Genomic DNA, 7803 nt, shown 5'->3' on the forward strand with positions numbered 1-7803 from the left:
TCTTAATCTCTTCCCAAGCCCATTGTTCAGCTTCCACTAGATATCTATCCATTAAAGTTCCCTCCAAAGAAGAAAGATAAGCTTGCAGGGCGAATTGTTCCTCTTGCTCCATTTTATATTTGTTATCTTTCCACATATTAATCCTTTGCCTCAAGAACTTGAATTTTCTCATTAAGCATAAATCAGGCGGATCCGAACCTACGAAATCTTCATTAGCCAATGTCACAACCTTATCAAAGTCCGTTCTTTACAACCACGAATTGAAGAAGCGAAATGGCTTAGGCCCAAAGTTTCTCGACTCCGTTTTTAAAATCAAGGGATAATGATCGGACCTTAATCTTGGAAGAGCTCTATATTCTGCTGAAGGCCACTCATTAAACAAATTACAACATGTCACACCCCGACCACGTAAAACAACAAACCGCGGCGGAAACGTCGGGGAGTGATGCGACAGAATTATTGTTTCAACAACCATGGTAATTAAAGTTATGTATTATTAAGATTTAAAGTTTACATTGTCTTTGAGTTCAAACTAAAACAACATAATAACTGTCTTTTAAGTCACTAAGACCCGAGTCCGCCTAAGTGAAGCACAAACATCATCATGCATTAGCACCTGAAACACATGTAAAAATAGGTACGTCAGCATAAAAATGCCTGTGAGATACATAGGTTTTGTTGATGCAGGATTCATGACTTGTGGTTTGAAAAGTGTTTAACAAAAATGTAGTCATGAACCTTGTAAAATGTTTTCCTTTATGAAATCATATGAAAATCGATATGAAAATCAAATGATGATGAAAGGACAATGCATGGTTAAATGAATAACCACGTAAAAGTGAATTTATATAAAAATGTATACTTTGTAAAACAATGTCATGTTCCTGTAAAAATGTTTCATGTCCTTGTCAAGTGGTTTAGATAACGCAACAATGCATAATACAATAAAAGCACTTATATATAGGAAGTACTAGCGGCGTATCCACCATGCTTTTATCATATAACACATAGCCCTGTTACATAAATCACTTATCAATAACCAACCAAAATGTCTTGTTCAATGTCAAAAATGTTTATGTATAAACCATGTCCAATGTCATGTGTAATGTCACACCCTGCTAGTAGCGGAAGCGTATTGTGTGTGACGTAAGAAAGGTAATCATTGCATCCAAATGTATTAACAACATGAACCAACAACGATGCCATAAATATATAACTTCCAACGAATATTTACATATTTTCCCAAAAGTAGTTTCAAGTACCATACATGTTCACAACCTTAGACATAACATAGTTATCAGTTTGTTTTACACATCACAAAAGATAGTTTTAACATAAAACTTAGTAAGGCTTTGTTTCCTATATACCCATACGAAGTTGGGATATAGAATACAAACCCTTCAAAAGTGGCAATCGTTGTCGTTTGTTTTCTCGAATCCCATAGTGAATCACCGGCTCAAGACCTGTTTCCTGAAATACATGTAGTTTTAAAAAGTCAACAAAAAGTTGAGCGAGTTCATGCAGTATTTGTTATCATGTGAAATCTCATAGATGTTATCTTGTAATCATGGTATGTTCTGATTCATTCATGGAGTCTGTTAAGGATCTATCAGTGGGTAGCGAGCCCCCTGACATAATGTACCATAAGCAAATAACCAAACCGAGAACACTTTGTCATCATTGGGATCACAAAAGCACTCTAGGGTATACCAACCAGGAGTGGGGCGTGCCTCAAGCCCAATAGATCTACATCTTTTGCACTTGGTCAATAAGTGATTAATGGTTACTAATGATTCCTCCCTACTTATGTACATTGATCATGTTATCTACTACTCCGTAACTAACATACCAATAGTTTTAGCATGTATTTCCCCTTGATGTTTTTGAAAACAAAACATTGAAAACAGTGAAAGGAGGGATATGAACTCACAAATTTGCGTTCTGTGTAATATGATATCGAAGTGAGCGTCCGTACATGTCAATAACCTACATGTGTACTAATCTCGTTAGACACTAGGTCTTTCGGATCTCGTACAAGTTGTTCATCTTGAATTCTTTATTATGTTCTCGTTTGTCATCTTTGGAACAAATTTGTATTTTAGACGTTGATAGTTTACTCGCTCGATTGTTATGTGTATTCATGTATTCTATACGTATTGAATTATATGCGAACGGCTTCGAACCTATGTCATTGGGCTTATCCCACGTTTCATTGTTATTGGGCCTAGCCCTAGTTTTACTGTCATTGGGCCTAGCCCTAGTTTTCTTGTTATTGGGCCTAGCCCTAGTTTTTAATGTCATTGGGCCTAGCCCTAGTTTTACTGTCATTGGGCCTAGCCCTAGTTTTAGTAAATTGGGTCTAGCCCAAATCTAATCCTAGTGAGTCCATTAAATATACTCTTGCAATTTTTACCAAGAAATTCACCAAGCATGTAACTTAATAAGTTCGTTTTTCACATGAAAAATACTTGGTAATTTTCATAGTTTTCGACTTTCCGGATTCTTGTTTTTGACCACTTAGTTATGCGTTTGCTTTAGTGTCTAAAAATATGTTATTTTAGACTCGACATTGTAGTAACTTGTTTATGATGTCGATACGCCCAAATTGTCGTCATCAAGTGTTATGTATTTCCATTTCGGCCATTTTATTTAATTGTCCGATTTTACTAGCATTTCTTGGACCATGTAGGAAAATGTATATGTATTTATTTTGATCACCCTATAAGTATCTAGGACATACACATATAGCACATATTACATGCACTTGACAAGTTTCCAAAAAAAAATATATAATTTTTACCAAAAATATATATACATATATGGTTACATTTTGAACCATTTATTTTTGTAAAAGAATAAGTTTAAGTCCATGAAACTTATTGAATATTTAAGACTTACATATTCTCATTAGGGTTTCCAAAATGACCATTAATCGCGTTTAACATTGTTAATCACCTTTTAATCCCCTCTTTAATCGCGATTAGATTTTTATAAAAATTCACCATAGTTTCCCCTAAAACTGTGACGTTTCCCACGTTATAAAAACGCGTTTAAACCATGTTTAAACCCATAATCATAATCAATTTTCAAATCAAGTTTCATTACACCAATCTTTACATGTATGATTTCATACATTTTAACCCTCATTTCCATGAACTTTATAAGTGTATTTTTTTTAACCACTTGTTTATAACAAAAATAATCTTCACATTTTTTTTACTAGAATTTTAAAGACATCATTCTTGTCATAAGTTCAAATCAAGTTTTCTCACTTTAACCCCTTTGATTACTAGACTTTTTATGGTGATATTTCATAATAATCAAGTTATTAAACTTCAATTGTAAGAACAAAGCTTAATAAACTTCCAAAATTTAGTGTTAACCCCATTTAAACACTTGTTTCTTTATGTAATCTAAAAATTACATAGTTAGTTCATGAAAGTGAGGATGATGATCTTTCAAGATTTAAACATATCCATGTGTAAATCATATATTTATGTTTATCATGGTAATATGAACATAAGTCTTGAAGACTACATGAATCTATTCATAAGATCATCATAAACATAAGCTTAAATCACTAATATCAACAAGATCAACATAAATAACAAGATCACCCAAACTAACTACACTAATCAACACATAATAACACATAATATAGTTAGATTTAGTGTTTATTAGTTTTGAGATTAGGGTTTTTGTTCATGATTTACTTTAATTTCAAGATAATCAACTTGTACTTTTGAGATTAACTAGTAACAAAAAGCTTAAAGATGGTGATTAGAAGACTCACAACTTAGCACAAGCCAAAATGAGAAAATAAGAAGGAGATTAAGCTCCAAATATGCTCCTAATAATGCTCCACGTTTACTCCATGTGTGAGTGATCTTGTAAAGGCTAAATTTAGTGAAATTAGGGTGATTAATGAGATTTTTATGGTGGGTTTATGGGGAAGAAGGGCTGCCGAAAATGGAGGTTCACAAGGGAAAGAAATTGAGCTACTTTGATGATAAATAATGATAGAAAATGATAGGTTACATATGGAAAGTGTTATGATGATTTATGTGTATATTTTCAACAACCACTCTATCAAATGCCATGCCCTTAATCTCCACATTTTCAAGCAAGAGTCAAAGGGTGGGGCCCCTTTGTAAAACGTAAAAGACATGGGGGATGTTTTTAATGTATTATTTATTTATTATTATTTTTAGTTTGCTAGATATTTTAGCCATTAGTTTAATTAGGGAAATTTGGGCATTAATGGTAGTTTAGGTTTTCAATAAGCCCAACTAATTTATTAGTTAAATGGGTATTAATTTTGGATGGCAAAATGCCACTAGGTCGCTCATCGGTTCGATACCCGGTGGTATGTGGAAGGTATAATATAATACCGGGAACTATGGTTTTAATTCACCATCGATACTATGGCGTTTATTTAGGGTACTTGCGATGTCAAAATATGGTTAACTAGTTCACTAGGGTCTTCGTTTGGTTGTTATAGTGGTGAAAATAGCGCTCACTAGTTCGCCGGATCGATAACGAACTAGTTTACCACATAGCGAAGTAATGTAGAAAGCTTATGGTTTTGAACATCTCGTTGATATCCTTAAAATGTTTTAGTATGTTTTTTATCAATTGACAATATTCCGAGGTCCCGAAAATGCTTTGCTATAGGTTCGGACAAGTTAAAAGTGCTATATTTCTAGCCGAAATAGACATTTTTGAGATTAGGGCGTTATACCGGAAAGTCTTGTTTCTTTGCAAGATGTGTTTTAATAATAATGTTTTCTTATATAAATGGACTCAGTTATGTTATCCGAGTGTCGTTTTTCAGTGTTTCGGTCTGATTTCACGGTTTGCTGGCATGAATAGTGTAACCGTGAATAGTGCACGCAGCACTTTCTACCAACACTTTTAGGACATTGTTTGTTTGGTTTCGCATTACGACAAAAACCCACATACGTTTTAGCTTTGTTTTCTTGTCCTAACACTGTTATTCAGTATACGACACAGTTACGTGATTAAATTATGCTAAATGCATGAGATTATGTAAATAAAATAGTGATTAGTTTGTACGGAATTGTCGGTTTATTGCCATTTGTTACATGTAACATGTATCATGTATAAGAAAATGAAATGCATAGCAAGTAGCAAGTACCTACTTAAGCTATGTGATGATGCCAATGTGAAACAAATGTCATGCATGGTGAATAACAAGTAATTACTCAACCCCATAGTAAAATGTACAAAACAAGGTTTTTGAATAAACCTAAGTTTAAATCAAATGTTATGCTTTTCAGAAAAACAATGCTTTATGATTACAAACATTTATGCAATGATGTTAATCGCATACATTCAAGCCTTGCGACTGTGGCGACAAACCTTTAAACAAATTAAAGGTTTATCTAAGTTATGTAGTCGGATTCTGTCATTCCCAACTTCCAAACAAACCTAGGAAGTCGGAAACAGGAGTTGTCAATTCCTATGGTACCATTACATACTACCGAGCGGCGTGATCAATGTTAATGAATGCATTAGTGTCCCGATTAAACACACCAAATGTCATAACCAATGTAAGCATGCTATGAAAACCACGTACTAGGAATGCTAAGTAAACATGCCTAGTAGAAATGTTCATGTAAAACAATGTGCTAGCATGCTCAGTAAACATACATACCAGAAATGTCATGTAAAACAATGTGTACATATGCTAAGTAAACATATGCAACAAATGTGTAATAAATCAATGTGCTAGCATGCCTGATATACATAGCAAAACACAATTAAAAGCATGTACTATAAGTGTACTAGGTGAAACTAGCATGTTTATGTCAAAAAAATGAAATGCACGAAAGTAACACGTATGTACATGTGTATCACCCCAAAATATTTGAAAATGGTAAAAGAGGGGAACTATGTACTCACTTGGGATTGCTAGTTAGTCTTGAGAATAAGACCAATTTAAGCTCCAAGTATCACGGAATCAAACGGCACTTAGTTTAGGTAACTATGTTAATAATCGGATCCTAAATCGGGAGATAGGATAGAATGAGGTTCTATAAATCAAATGAGTATTTGAACTCATATGGTATGATTTAGTAGACCTTACATTCTGATTTGAAAGTCTACCTAAGTGCTTTTGACCCGTTTCGACACATTATGGTAACATAAGCCATTATAATACGTCATTAGCGTAAAACTAAGGTCGGATGGTTAACTATGTGATATGCCAAGTCTTACATCCCCAATTATCCCTAAACATGTTACTAATTCAGTTTACACGTCAAAAATATGTTCACATAGTCAAAATACGGATTTATGCTTCAAAAGGGCATTTTGGTCATTTCCTATGGACATACAAGCTAACTAGCATATGACTAACAATCCTATGTGATCATAAGGTATAACCTCAGAGGTTATTCCCTATGCAACTATGATCACTAAACAAGCTTGGTCGGATCCTAATGATCGACCAAACGGGTCGGGTTCGAAAGTGTATGTGGTTTTTTAGACCGCTTAACTTACGACCCTAAACAAGCACTAAACTAATAGTGACGAGTTAAACATGTAAAACATGTTTAACTAACTTAGAAAACTGATTTGGTATCAAAACAAAGTGTTTTGATACCTAAAATTAGTTTCGTTGCAAAATGCGTGCTAAAACGCATTTTGACCGAAACTTTGACTCGTCACTACACCTAGTTAACGTGGTAATCAGTAGGTATAATCGCTAAGGATTATAACCATCGTGATTACAATCACGTTGCAAAGTTCAATTGAACTTTGACTTGACCAATTGATGGTCAAAATCGAAAGTCAAACTGTTGGTCAAACAGTTTGACTTTCAGCGCTACTAAGCTGAAAATCCATACTAAAGCCATGAAAGAACACATACTTGGTGTTCAAAGGCTAGAAGGATGATCTTAGAACTCAGGTAGGTGGTCCCTTTGCAGGTGTTCCTCCACTTAGAGTTCCAAAATTGAAATGAGCAAGGAATGAGGAAGAAATGGGAGGGTATTTATAGTTGTGGTGAGGCTCTAGGATCATTCCAATTGGTTTGTGTGGCCACCAAGCAAGAAATCCTAGCCATACATGTGTAATTGACAGCTATACTTTGCTTGGAGAGGTGTTAACTTGGCTACCACACAATGAAATTGCAAGAAAGGTCCCTGAATTATCATACTGATGCTGAAAACAAAGTTTCTGCCCAGATGTGATGCTTGCGTAGCGCGACCACAAGGCCTTATGGCCGTCGCGTAGCACAAGGGTGTAGGCTGAACTTTCAAAGTTTGGCAGAAATGGTCCCTGCACGTGTTTAAGCTTGTTTTCGATGTTTTTAACCTCCGTTAAGCCATTTTCAAGGCTCTACAAGGTCGTTAAAGTGTAGGGGACCTGAAATATGCTTGGAAATATCAAGGATGTCGGTTCGTTTGGTCGTACGATCACGTTGTTCGGTTATTTACGACGAAATTCGAACGGACGCGAAAACGAACCAAATTAAGCGACGAATGGTATTTTTGCATGCCGATCACTAAAATAAAAATATTTTAGTGTGTACAAAAATTTTGGATGTCCAGATGTGGCCAGAACGTAAGATATGCGCGAAAATGCAAACTTACGCCGTTTTTGACACTTTTAGTCCCTGTAAGATCATATAAGCATGTTTTCGCATACCGAACCTATCAAAGCTTATTTCTAAGCTATGTTTAGGTTATATATGGTATGTTTAACTTATGATCAAGTTCTGGACTGTACGTTTCCATACGAAACGGCAGACTTTTGCAGTTTGACGCAAATAGTCCC

This window comes from Helianthus annuus, chromosome 7 (assembly GCF_002127325.2).
Source record: "Helianthus annuus cultivar XRQ/B chromosome 7, HanXRQr2.0-SUNRISE, whole genome shotgun sequence".
Taxonomy (NCBI): Eukaryota; Viridiplantae; Streptophyta; class Magnoliopsida; order Asterales; family Asteraceae; genus Helianthus; species Helianthus annuus.